Consider the following 13,262-nt stretch of genomic DNA (forward strand, 5'->3'; position numbering starts at 1 on the left):
AGCGGTCTGTCAATTTTGTTGATCTTTTCAAAAAACCAACTCCTGGATTCATTGATTTTTTGGAGGGTTTTTTGTGTCTCTATCTCCTTCAGTTCTGCTCTGATCTTAGTTATTTCTTGCCTTCTGCTAGCTTTTGAATGTGTTTGCTCTTGCTTCTCTAGTTCTTTTAATTGTGATGTCAGAGTGTCAATTTTAGATCTTTCCTGCTTTCTCTTGTGGGCATTTAGTGCTATGAATTTCCCTCTACACACTGCTTTAAATGTGTCCCAGAGATTCTGATATGTTGTATCTTTGTTCTCATTGGTTTCAAAGAACATCTTTATTTCTGCCTTCATTTCGTTATGTACCCAGTAGTCATTCAGGAGCAAGTTGTTCAGTTTCCATGTAGTTGAGCGGTTTTGATTGAGTTTCTTAGTCCTGAGTTCTAGTTTGATTGCACTGTGGTCTGAGAGACAGTTTGTTATAATTTCTGTTCTTGTACATTTGCTGAGGAGTGCTTTACTTCCAATTATGTGGTCAATTTTGGAATAAGTGCAATGTGGTGCTGAGAAGAATGTATATTCTGTTGATTTGGGGTGGAGAGTTCTATAGATGTCTATTAGGTCTGCTTGCTGCAGAGATGAGTTCAGTTCCTGGATATCCTTGTTAACTTTCTGTCTCGTTAATCTGTCTAATGTTGACAGTGGAGTTTTGAAGTCTCACATTATTATTGTATGGGAGTCTAAGTCCCTTTGTAAGTCTCTAAAGACTTGCTTTATGAATCTGGGTGCTCCTGTATTGGGTGCATATATATTTAGGATAGTTAGCTCTTCCTGTTGAATTGATCCCTTTACCATTATGTAATGGCCTTTGTCTCTTTTGATCTTTGATGGTTTAAAGTCTGTTTTATCAGAGACTAGTATTGCAACCCCTGCTTTTTTTTTTGTTCTCCATTTGCTCGGTAAATCTTCCTCCATCCCTTTATTTTGAGCCTATGTATGTCTCTACGTGTGAGATGGGGCTCCTGAATACAGCAGACTGATGGGTCTTGATTCTTTATCCAGTTTGCCAGTCTGTGTCTTTTAATTGGAGCATTTAGTCCATTTACATTTAAGGTTAATATTGTTGTGTGTGAACTTGATCCTGCCATTATGATATTAACTGGTTATTTTGCTCGTTAGTTGATGCAGTTTCTTCCTAGCCTCGATGGTCTTTACATTTTGGCATGTTTTTGCAATGGCTGGTACCGGTTGTTCCTTTCCATGTTTAGTGCTTCCTTCAGGGTCTCTTGTAAGGCAGGCCTAGTGGTGACAAAATCTCTAAGCATTTGCTTATCTGTAAAGGATTTTATTTCTCCTTCACTTATGAAACTTAGTTTGGCTGGATATGAAATTCTGGGTTTAAAATTCTTTTCTTTAAGAATGTTGAATATTGGCCCCCACTCTCTTCTGGCTTGTAGAGTTTCTGCCGAGAGATCTGCTGTGAGTCTGATGGGCTTCCCTTTGTGGGTAACCCGACCTTTCTCTCTGGCTGCCCTTAAGATTTTTTCCTTCATTTCAACTTTGGTGAATCTGGCAATTATGTGTCTTGGAGTTGCTCTTCTCGAGGAGTATCTTTGTGGCGTTCTCTGTATTTCCTGGATTTGAATGTTGGCCTGCCCTACTAGGTTGGGGAAGTTCTCCTGGATGATATCCTGAAGAGTGTTTTCCAACTTGGTTCCATTTTCCCCCTCACTTTCAGGCACCCCAATCAGACGTAGATTTGGTCTTTTTACATAATCCCATACTTCTTGCAGGCTTTGTTCATTTCTTTTTCTTCTTTTTTCTTTTGGTTTCTCTTCTCGCTTCATTTCATTCATTTGATCCTCAATCGCTGATACTCTTTCTTCCAGTTGATCGAGTCGGTTACTGAAGCTTGTGCACTTGTCACGTATTTCTCGTGTCATGGTTTTCATCTCTTTCATTTCGTCTATGACCTTCTCTGCATTAATTACTCTAGCCATCAATTCTTCCACTTTTTTTTCAAGATTTTTAGTTTCTTTGCGCTGGGTACGTAATTCCTCCTTTAGCTCTGAGAAGTTTGATGGACTGAAGCCTTGTTCTCTCATCTTGTCAAAGTCATTCTCCGTCCAGCTTTGATCCATTACTGGCGATGAGCTGCGCTCCTTTGCCGGGGGAGATGTGCTCTTATTTTTTGAATTTCCAGCTTTTCTGCCCTGCTTTTTCCCCATCTTTGTGGTTTTATCTGCCTCTGGTCTTTGATGATGGTGATGTACTGATGGGGTTTTGGTGTAGGTGTCCTTCCTGTTTGATAGTTTTCCTTCTAACAGTCAGGACCCTCAGCTGTAGGTCTGTTGGAGATTGCTTGAGGTCCACTCCAGACCCTGTTTGCCTGGGTGTCAGCAGCAGAGGCTGCAGAAGATAGAATATTGCTGAACAGCGAGTGTACCTGTCTGAGTCTTGCTTTGGAGGCTTCCTCTCAGGGGTGTACTCCACTCTGTGAGGTGTGGGGTGTCAGACTGCCCCTAGTGGGGGATGTCTCCCAGTTAGGCTACTCAGGGGTCAGGGACCCACTTGAGCAGGCAGTCTGTCCCTTCTCAGATCTCAACCTCCGTGTTGGGAGATCCACTGCTCTCTTCAAAGCTGTCAGACAGAGTCGTTTGCATCTGCAGAGGTTTCTGCTGCTTTTGTTGTTGTTTATCTGTGCCCTGTCCCCAGAGGTGGAGTCTACAGAGACAGGCAGGTTTCCTTGAGCTGCTGTGAGCTCCACCCAGTTCGAGCTTCCCAGCGGCTTTGTTTACCTACTTAAGCCTCAGCAATGGCGGGCGCCCCTCCCCCAGCCTGGCTGCTGCCTTGCAGTTAGATCGCAGACTGCTGTGCTAGCAATGAGGGAGGCTCCGTGGGCGTGGGACCCTCCCGGCCAGGTGTGGGATATAATCTCCTGGTGTGCCTGTTTGCTTAAAGCGCAGTATTGGGGTGGGAGTTACCCGATTTTCCAGGTGTTATGTGTCTCAGTTCCCCTGGCTAGGAAAAGGGATTCCCTTTCCCCTTGTGCTTCCCAGGTGAGGCGATGCCTCGCCCTGCTTCAGCTCTCGCTGGTCGGGCTGCAGCAGCTGACCAGCACCAATTGTCTGGCACTCCCTGGTGAGATGAACCCAGTACCTCAGTTGAAAATGCAGAAATCACTGGTCTTCTGTGTCGCTCGCGCTGGGAGTTGGAGACTGGAGCTGTTCCTATTCGGCCATCTTGCTCCGCCCATCCCACCGTACCTTTTCTAAGTTATTTTTAGATACACAGATACCATTTTGTTACAGTTGCCTATAGCATTCAGTACAATAATATGCTGTACAGGTTTGTAGTCTAAGAGCAGTGGGCTGTACCACGTAGTTAGGGTGTAGTAGGGTGTATACCATATAGCCTAGGACTATACCGCAGAGCCTAGGATGTACTTACACATGCTATCTAGGTTTTGTTTGAGTACATTCTATGATATTCACGCAACAGTGAAATCACCTAACAATGCCTTTTTCAGAACTCTCCATTGTTAAGCAGCACAGGACTGTATTGTAATGCTGGTTGCTGCCCACTGCTATGAGTTCAGCCCTCCAGTTAAGTCAGCAACTAGTCCTCTCTGGGGTATGGATCTATAGTCCCCACCACTAGAGGGTCAGTTTTAGAGCTTGGTTTAACAAACTGGAAGGTTGACTTTCAAAGTGTCTCCAGCTACTTCCAGGTCAATTCCAGCATGAGATATACTTTATCTTTCAATCACTAGTAGGCAAAGAGGGGGTGCTAGGAATCAGTCACTGGCTTGACTTCCAGCAACAAGGAAAGCCTGAGGTGAATTACAGTTGCAACATCTGTCAGCTCAAGCTGCATGGCGTCCGTCACAGGGAGTTGAAATTTCAAAGTATAATAGTTTTTTAAGTATAAGAATAAAAAATGTCCATCCAAAGTATAAGAAAATCCTTATTTCTTGCCAAATCCCCCTTCTTTGGGCAAACACCAGGACCCTTTCCCTTGTTAAAACAGCCTACTTTAACAAAGGCAAGGTGTAGGGTGTGCACAGAAACCCAGACATTCACGAAAGCAACTGCTAATCTTGTGTGTTTATACAATAAGCATCTGAAATGAGCTGTATGACTTCTTGGCTTGGGTTTGCATGAGACTTAGCATCTGTGTGAAACTGCTAGTTGTCTTGGGCAGACACCTCGCTAAGGATTGGAGGCCTGAAAATGAAGGGAAGTGACTTTTTTACTAGGACAAAAGTAAAGTAAAAAGGTTTTGCTTTGGATATAAGGGCAAAGCAGAACTAAGTGGTGAAAGGACCAAAACACTTCTGCCTGGATGGAGACAGTGGCCAGGGAAGTGACCACTGCAGCTGTACACGGCTTGGTGTGGGCTACAGGTGGAGTGTCAGGGAGACAGTAAATTGGATGGAGCGATGTCCACCCCTGGTGTTGGCTGTGGTGTCCAGACTCAGCAGCCACTCAATGCCCACAGCCCAGTCCCTTCTCCACCACTTACTGCATACCTGTGGGCAAACTTCTTAACCTCTTTGTGCCTCATTGTCCCTGTCTATAAAATGGTCGTATTAACAATCTATCTAAGGGATGCAGTGAGGATTGAGTAAAACACATTAAGAAAAGCACTGCACAGAGTAAGTGCTTAACTACTATATAAAATAAAACAAGTATTAATTTGCTTTCCTGCTCTGAGACATGGCCCAACAGTATCTTGTCTCTAGGGCAGGGCAGCAGGGGATAACCTGTACAGCCAGAGAAACTGAAATTACCAGGTTTCTCTGGAGGTGGGTGTTGGGGGATCCCAGGGACTGAATGAAGTTAATGTCTGCTGGAAGATGGGAAGGGCCAAGGGTTTACTCTCCCACTCATTTTAGAGGAGCTGTGCCATTCAGGGAAGTGGCAGAGGTAGAAATTAGAGAGTATGAGAGAAATCCATGTCCTACCAGAGGCCAAGCAGCTCTGGGTAGAGACTGGTCTCTGCCCCACAGAGTTATTCTTTGATTCTCCTCTCCTCAGCCTGCGTACTGGTTATTCTTGTCTGCACCCCAGATCCATCATCTACCTCTTTGCCCTGGGGCAGAGATCGCTATGGGCAGCATCACCCTGGGTCCCTTAGTTCTGGCTTCCTAGTGGGATGCACTGGTATGTCAGAGGGAGGCATGAGAATGGGATGGGGTACTTCTGTCTGCTACCATGGTTCTCGTGGTGGCTGTGCCCCTCTGTAACCACAGCTTCATGGCTCCAGCTACACCATTTCCTCCCGTGCCCCTTCAAGCTAGGAGTGGCAGAGGCTCTAGTTCTTGCTGCTATCTGGTGTCTCCCCATCCCTTCCCCAAACCTCTGTAAGTCACCCTTTCATTAAACTCTTTCCTTCCTGCCAGGTCCCAGCAGACTGATAATTGCTGGCAACTAGGGGATCTGGAGAGCTGCACTGCATATTTACTAGACCAGGCTGCAGGATATTTGTGGGAAGCACAGACCCGTTCTTTAACAAAACATCCACACTGCAAAAGAAGCCAGTGCTAGGAAGGGTTTCAGACTCGCTGGACCTTACATCTCACACATCATGAACATTAGCGAGCACCCAGAGTGTCACTGGTATGCCTTCCATCAATCAAGCGAAGACAGCACACTGTTCCCAACATGCTTCATGCTTTCCAGACAAGTCCTCCTTCTAGACACAACTCCTCTCCCATCAGATTTTGGGACTCCTACTCACCCTTTGAGGTTGGTTTGAATGCCACTTTTTTCACGATCCAACCCAAATCAAAGAAGCATCCACCCTTGTCTGAACTTCCCTGCAATTATCCTCAGCTGTCCTGCCACTCAGCAAGTTCTGCCTTGTGGTGGTCTTACTTCCCTTGCTGGATTGTGTTAAGAGAAGGACCAGGTCTCATTCCCTGTGGGCTCCTTAGTTCACCTAGCAAGGTACCTTTTACATAAAAGGTGCTCAGTAAATTGCTGAATGGACAATGACTAAAAAGCGTCTTTGTCCTACTTCAGCTGAGCAAGGTCACCTGTTGTAGGTACCAAAGTCTGAGAAGAGCCAGCTGAATTTCCCCACCTGCCTCCCACGCGGTCTCCCTTGTCTCCTTTTCCTCCTTTTTGCCCGTCTATCCTGAGTTCCCATCAGCTTCATTCTCCCAACACCTCCCTCCTCCGTCTATTAGTCCTCATTCTGACAATGGCTTCAAAGCTCTGAACTCACAGGTGGCAGAGAGAAGAGCTCAAAGCCCCTCATGTCCAACTCCTGTCCTGCACAGGTGTGGAAAGTGATGCTCAGTGGCTCACACAGGGTTAACCTGGTACAGGAGGCCCAGTACTGTGGGCAGGGCTTGGCCTTGGTTGGTACCACCCACACACCAGGGCTTTTGTCCTGAAACTTCTCACCTCCCCATGTGTATGTCAAGCCTGCCACTCTTAGTGACTGCACAGCCACTCTCTCCCCTCACTGGGGCCCACCTGGAGGCATTCCTTGTTTGCTTGGTCCCCTCCCTGGGCTGTCCCTCATCCACCTACTGCCAACCCATTTTCCCAGAGCTGAACCACTAAAGCTTCACCCATTTTTCCCTCCCTGTTGATCTTGCTATCTCTGCACACACTTCAGCACTGTAATCTCAGCTTGTCACCTAGTGTCCTTTACTCATTTGTGTGTTTACTGTGTATGTATCTTGTCTCTCCAAAGACACTGGGAGGCCCTTACAGGAGTCTACCATAACCTGAGAGCTAGGTTGATGACAAGGGCTCAGCTTGCTCTTTTGTGGATTCAGTGCTGGACCTGAAGCCCTGACCCATCAGCACTGGGTTCTGGCTGGGGAAGTTGGCTGGTGTTTCTTCCAGGCATGGTCCCAGATACCAGGCACTAGGCAACCATGAGGGACCTTTTAGGACATGCTCTGCCTCTGACTGGTTGGGTCATCTCAGAGAATTTGCGAAACTCTGAGTTGATTTCCTTGCCCTGGAAAGGTGGGAGCCCTGGCCAAAGGCCTTTCCATACTGGGTGCAGCAATAGGGCTTCTCCCCCGTGTTGCTCTATGAGTGAACCAGGAAGCACGAGCTGCAGCTGAAAGTCTTGCCACCTTCCAGGCACATGTGTGGCTTCTCCCCTGTGTGCACAACGAGGCTTGGTCCCTGACTGAAGGCCTTGCCACATGTGCCACAGACAAAGGGCTTCTTCCCCATGTGTACCCTCTTGTGCTACGTCAGGTGGGAGCTCCACATGAAGGCCTTGCCACGCTACCCACACCCACACGGCTTCTCCCAGGTGTGGATTCTCTGATGTACGATGAAAGTGGAACTCTGGCTGAAGGCCTTGCCATACACAGTACATGCTTAGAGATTCCTGCTGGGGCAGCCAGGCTGGAGTTGTGGCAGACCTCTTTCCTGAGTTCCTTACAGTTCCGGCCTCTGTCTCCTGGGAGACATCTTTTCTTTCGTTGTGGCCTGCCTGGTGTCTGGCTTGTCTCTCCTCACTTGCTTGTCTGCAGGCTGTTCTGAATGCTCTCTTCCCCTACTCCCCACTTTTCATGCTTCCAGTCTTCCAGAGAATTCTTCTTTCACATTTGTTTTTTCCGGAATCAAATCTTCCTTTTCAACTTTGGTCTTGATATCTAAACAAGACATAGAAGATAAAGACAGATATAACAAAATAAAATAAAAATAGAAACAGCTTTATATTCTAGATGGGAAACATGAGACTATAGTGGGATTTGAGGGAATTCAATAAGTAACACCCTTCTCTTCAGAGGCAATATAGCATTGAGACCAGGCATGTGGTCTCTGGGGCCATACTGTCTGAGACCACATCCTGTTTTTGCCATGAACAGTTATGTGACCTTTCCGTGTCTCAGTTTCCTATCTGTAAAATGGGTTAATACTAGTACCTATGTCATAGTGATGTTGTAAGAATTAAGTAAGTCAATGTACATGTACAATGTACATAAGTACAATGTATATGAAGTGTTTAGCTAGGTGTTAGCTATTATTATAATTTTATACTCAATACTTGAACCAACAGAGAAATAAGATGGGGAGACCAACATATCACTTACATTACTGAAAGCCTGATGTTGGTGAATGTGGCTGCATCTGCAGGCAAGTGGGGTTATGAATCCCAGGATTAGGCAGCATTAGCCACCCAAGGACGTAGTGCTGGCTGCCATGGGTTTGCTCCTGAAACACTTGCAGCACAAAGGGCCAGGGTGGAATGCATGGTTTCTGTGAAGATGCCAGATCCCAAGGGAGAGGTGGGAGGTGGACTGGCTTTCCAAAACTCACCAGTCAAATAAAATCCCTTTTTGTAGTGTGGCAAGAGTGTGTAAGGAACAGAGTAAGGCCCCAAGTGTTACACCAGTGAGCTTGCTGAAATATCAGTGGTAGGAAGCAGAGTACTTACAATCACAATTGTCCTGTATGTATACTATGGTTTCAGAGCATGAGTAGAAAAAAAGAAAAGAGAGTGTAGTAAAAAAACAAAACAAAAAGCAAAACAACAACAACAAAAACATGCATTCTGGGAAAGAGCCAGGGATGTCACTGTCACCAAACATTTGGCTGGTAAGGGCAATGCCTGCATGCATAAAGACTGCCAAGCTGAGAGGGGGAGACAGAGACGCCTTAGAAACTGGCCAAGGCAGCAAGTGGTGGTCAGAGATGGGCTGGGCTGTGGACAGTGGCATCCTGGGAGTCACAGAGCTTGACCAAGTCACCTTCCTGGCTGGAGAGAGGCATGATGAGAACTTGTGACTCAAGAGAGAACTCAGGGATCAGATAAAGTGGGGAAAGGGAGAACAGGGTACTGCCCAGAGGGAAGGGTGTTGAGGGCTGCCAGGTTTGGCAGTAGGGGAGGCAGAGAGATGTGGCTCCCTAGCCTCACAACCCACGAGCTCAGTCCAGGCAGGAAGAGAAAGCACAAGCACAAAGAAGCAGGGCAAGCCAATGCTCCGAAGTGTGGGGAGGGACACAGGCAGGGCCCTTTCCTCCTCCTAAACTACAGGAAATATAGCAGGAAAGAAGGACCCTATTCTAGGAGGTCCAGGAGGAGGAGCTCAGGCTTTTGCTTCCAGGAGGGCTGAAGAAGCAGAGGGGTGTGGAAATGCTAATTAGCAGAGCACTGTCCCAAGGACAGAGATGGCCATGGTCCACTCTAGGCCCTAGCCCTCCAGTTAGATCTCGATATGGTTTGGCTATGTCTCCCCCAAATCTCATCTTGAATTGTAACTCCCACAATTCCCACATGTCATGGGGGAAACCCAGTGGGAGGTAATTGAATCATGGGGGCAGGTCTTTCTCGTGCTGTTCTTGTAATAGTGAGTAAGTCTCACAAGATCTGGCAGTTTTAAAAATGGGAGTTTCCCTGCACAAGCTCTCTCTTTGCCTGCTGCCACCCATGTAAGATGTGACTTGCTCCTCCTTGCCTTCTGCCATGATTGTGAGTTTCCCCAGCCATGTGGAACTCTAAGTCCACTAAACCTCTTTTTCTTCCCAGCCTTGGGTATGTCTTTATCAGCAGCATGAAAATGAACTAATACAGATCTTTTCTCCTATTCCCCAACCCTCTTCTTGGCTTCCTTAGGCTTTCTGGTTGTACCCATGTTCCTCAACAAAGATTTCCTATCTCTGTATCTTTCCTCTCACCTTCTGCATGGTTTGGAATACCCAATGCTTGTCCTCTAAAACTGCTCATCCATCCACCCACTCATTCATTCATCCATCCATCCATCCACCCACCCACCCATCTACCCACCCATCAGGCCTGGCTCAAGTCACTCCTCCTTTAGGAAGCCTTCTCCCATCCTTCCCACAGCTCCTAGTAACTGTGCTCCCTCCTCTATCCTTGACTACCTCTGCCATCCATCCCCATTTCTTTGGCAATGACCTTACATGTTTTGGTGAATTAGATTTCTCTTTCCCATGTATCCATCTTATCTTCACAACTAGGCTGTGTGTTTCTCTAGGGCAACATCTGAATCCTGTCAGGCCCTGTAGCATTCTTAACCTGGTGTACTTGTGCTTGTATCTGTGAAGACACCATTCTGGTTGGCACAGTCCCTGCCCTCACATCTGCCAACAAGTAAAATGTTTATCCTGCCTCCCTTGGGCCCCAGAATTAGCACTAGTGCACATCTGGCAAAATGCTCAGGATGGCTCTGAATGACTGGTTTTGGCGTGAAGGTCACCCTGAGGACCACTATGCTTGCCAGACAGCCACAGCTAACCAAGGGGAAAGAATTTTGGGGGGTTTGGCTCTTTGTTTTGGGGAGTTATTACAAAGAATTTGGATCATGACCCAGGAAAACCACCTAAGCAAGTTCTTTGTGTAATCAATGTGAAATTGTGGTGCCATGATGGGCTGGCAATGGGTGTTTGGTAGACAGAACCCTTGTGGCCTCCAGCCTGGCCTGGCATCTGCAGCCAGGTCTGCTCACAGGGCTGGGGGACACATTCTCTCTCGTGCTTCCCTTCATGGATAGCTCAGCACCTTGGAGTAATTCACAAAGAGATGTCTGCTAACTGACCAGGAGGGAAATGGCCTTTCCCAAGACATACAAAACCTGTTTGGCAGCCTTGGGGATGGCTAGGCCCTGAAGCCTGGGTTCTGAGAGGTGCACTCTGCTGAGAGTGTCAGAGACCCACATTTCTGAGGCGTGGTGGTGAAGACCCAGTGGAAAGCGGCCTTACCCAGGCTGGCTGAGGCCTCTCAATTCAGCCCTAGCAGCACTTCTCCAACAGTGGCCCTTGGGGCAGGAAACGGATGGGTCCCAGGCAGCAGGTAGCCTTAGAGGGCTGAAGTCAGAGGAAGCTCCGGCCCTACTCTCAGGGTGGCTTTCTCCTAGAGCTTATGCTGCTGTCACCAGGCTAGTACTGAGACCTGGAAAAATAATTGTGGAGAAAAGTTCACTGATGGCCTTGGGAGGGGAAGCTAAAGAGGTCACAGTGCTGACCCTACCTTCTCCCGCTCCTTTTGCTGGTGGGCAGTGGAGAGAACCCATAATAAGTAAAGGTAAACTTTCAGGGAGGGTCTGGTGTTTAAAGGCAAAAAACACTGAGGAGTCATCTCCAGGAGGGGGCCCTGGCCCCATGCAGTTCATGGAAGCATCCCTCCCAAAGAGCATCCCTTCTCTTCTTGGACAATGACCCCACCCTGGTTAATAACCACAGCGATGTCAAATGACTGAACTGTTTACAGCCCTGTCCTGTCCCAGTCTCCTTTGATGCATACCACCCAGTGAAGCTGGCAGGGCAGGAAATGCTGCTTCATTTGACAGGCAAGGACATTGACTTCTCTGAGATGACCTAACCAGTCAGAAGCAGAACAGGTCCTGAAAGGCCCCTCATGGCTGCCTGGTGCTTGGCACTTGGTAGCAGCTGGGCAGTTGGACACTGAGTGAGTAAAAGAGAATAAAATTAGCCTGGTGCATCTCTCACACCTAAGGGCCATGCTTCACCTGTGAATAAAGAATAGCTTATGAGAAAATGAGTTGCAGCCCTACCCTGGAAACCCCTGGTCCTTTCACCACACTCTTCTAGGGCCAGCCATATTCCCACCTCTCACCTTTAGTTGTGGCCCACCAAGCTAAGATGGGAAATGCCAGCCCTTAGCCCTGGTGGGGGTGTTCCCAAGGCAAGAACCACTGGCCCGGGGCTGCTCCTCCTTCAGGCTCACAGGACTCATCCTCATCTGTGTGCACCTCACTCTCATTCGAACCCATGATGGAAGACCAAAACCCTTTGGTTCTTTGGGATCATCAGGTGTCACCTAAAGGGACAGTAAATACTGTTTGCTAGAGACCTGTCCCATCTCAGGAGGATTATCAGCTCCTTAAGGAGGCAGGGGCATCTTGGGACCAAGCCCTTGTGAATGCAGTTCATGACTGTGGGCATCTATGGTTTCAAAGGCCTAGCTTTGCCCACTAGGGTGGAAGGAAGGAAAGGTGCTCCACCCCACCCCAGCCTCTGGAAGCCACTCTGGCCCCTACAGCTGTCTGGGACCAGAGACCATTCATCCTGCTCCTTCCTCGTAGGGCTTGTTTGGGGGGATCAGGTGTGGTCCAGACCCTGCCAGAGACTCTTATTTCCAGAGACAACCCCCCATAGCATCTTCTGGCCCAAGGGGTCACAGAACTATGTGGCTCCTTCTTCAGCACAGTGGCCCCTTAGGCTCTAAACAGATTCTCCCCCTTGGGACCTGAGTTGTGACTTCACATCTTGCCTCCCTCAGACAAGGCCTCTGCTTGTCATTCGTTAAGCGTTCACCACAGAACAAGGCTCTGGAAGCACGGCTGAGGTCCATGTATAAGGCAGTCAGGGGCAGGCGCCCCACGTTGCACTGTGAACGTAAAATGTTTTCCAATCAGGTAAGGCTTGGTTTTCTTTTATCCATGCCTACCCTGTCCTCCAGAAGGCCACAGCAGGCCTACGCAACCAGGCAGCCTTCTAATCGTTACAAAGCCATTTCTTACCCCTCATTTCACCCCAGCCTCACAATGGCAAGAGAGAAGTTACGTCAGAGAGCTTAGGGATCTGTTCTGGGTTGGGAGGCGAGGAACAGGGCGAGCCTAGAATGCCCTCTTCCCCACCTGCCTTCAGGAGTATGGTCTGGTTTCTGCCCTGCCCACCTAAGGCCAGAGAAAGCAGTGGGCAGCACAAGGGTCCCAGGGTCCTGGAGGAAGCCGCCCTTTTCCTCCCTGGCTCCTCCCTGAACTGGGCTCCTCCTCCAGGACACCACATCTGATCCTGACTCCTACCCTTGCTGCCCACCTCTACCTGCATGTCACTGCTCTTCTCCTTGCCCATTCCTGATTCTTCCCCTTCCCCTGCCCCCATAGCTGCAGCCTCCTCCATTGCCTCCCATATCTCAAGCTCTAGCCCCTCCTTCTCTTTCCTTCCCCCAACATGCCACCCACCCCAGATTAGGGCCTGTCCCTAGCCTCCAGGCTGCAGCCCCCCACCAGCCCCAACCCCACCCCATCCGAGGGTACAGCCCCTTCTGTTCTCCCTTTCTCGGACTGCCCATTCCTCCCTCAGCTTGCTCTGCTCTTCGCTGGTCTTGCTGCCGGGCTTCCCAGACACCCTGCTTTTGACTGGCTCAATGAGTCTGGCGAGGGCAGAAGGCCCTGGTGCAAGCTTCTTGCCCGGCTGCTCTAGTAAGCTGGGAGATGTCTTCGTCTATGTGTTTTTCCTGCTTGGTTCTTCCACCTGGATGCCAGAGGAAAAGGGATGGGAGGCAGGGCCAAGACCTGACTCTGTCCTTATCCAC

General features: G+C 48.5%; 1 long non-coding RNA gene across 1 annotated transcript; it reads right to left on the reverse strand.

Moving 5' to 3' along the window:
- Positions 1-3,568: 3,568 nt before the first annotated feature.
- On the reverse strand, positions 3,569-12,810 carry LOC116273782. Its single transcript, XR_004182183.1, has 3 exons — positions 11,226-12,810; positions 10,685-10,874; positions 3,569-7,614 (listed from the first exon to the last, which is right to left on the reverse strand). It is a non-coding gene; the product is annotated as an uncharacterized LOC116273782 (long non-coding RNA).
- Positions 12,811-13,262: the final 452 nt, after the last annotated feature.

This window comes from Papio anubis, chromosome 2 (genome assembly GCF_008728515.1).
Source record: "Papio anubis isolate 15944 chromosome 2, Panubis1.0, whole genome shotgun sequence".
Lineage (NCBI taxonomy): Eukaryota > Metazoa > Chordata > Mammalia > Primates > Cercopithecidae > Papio > Papio anubis.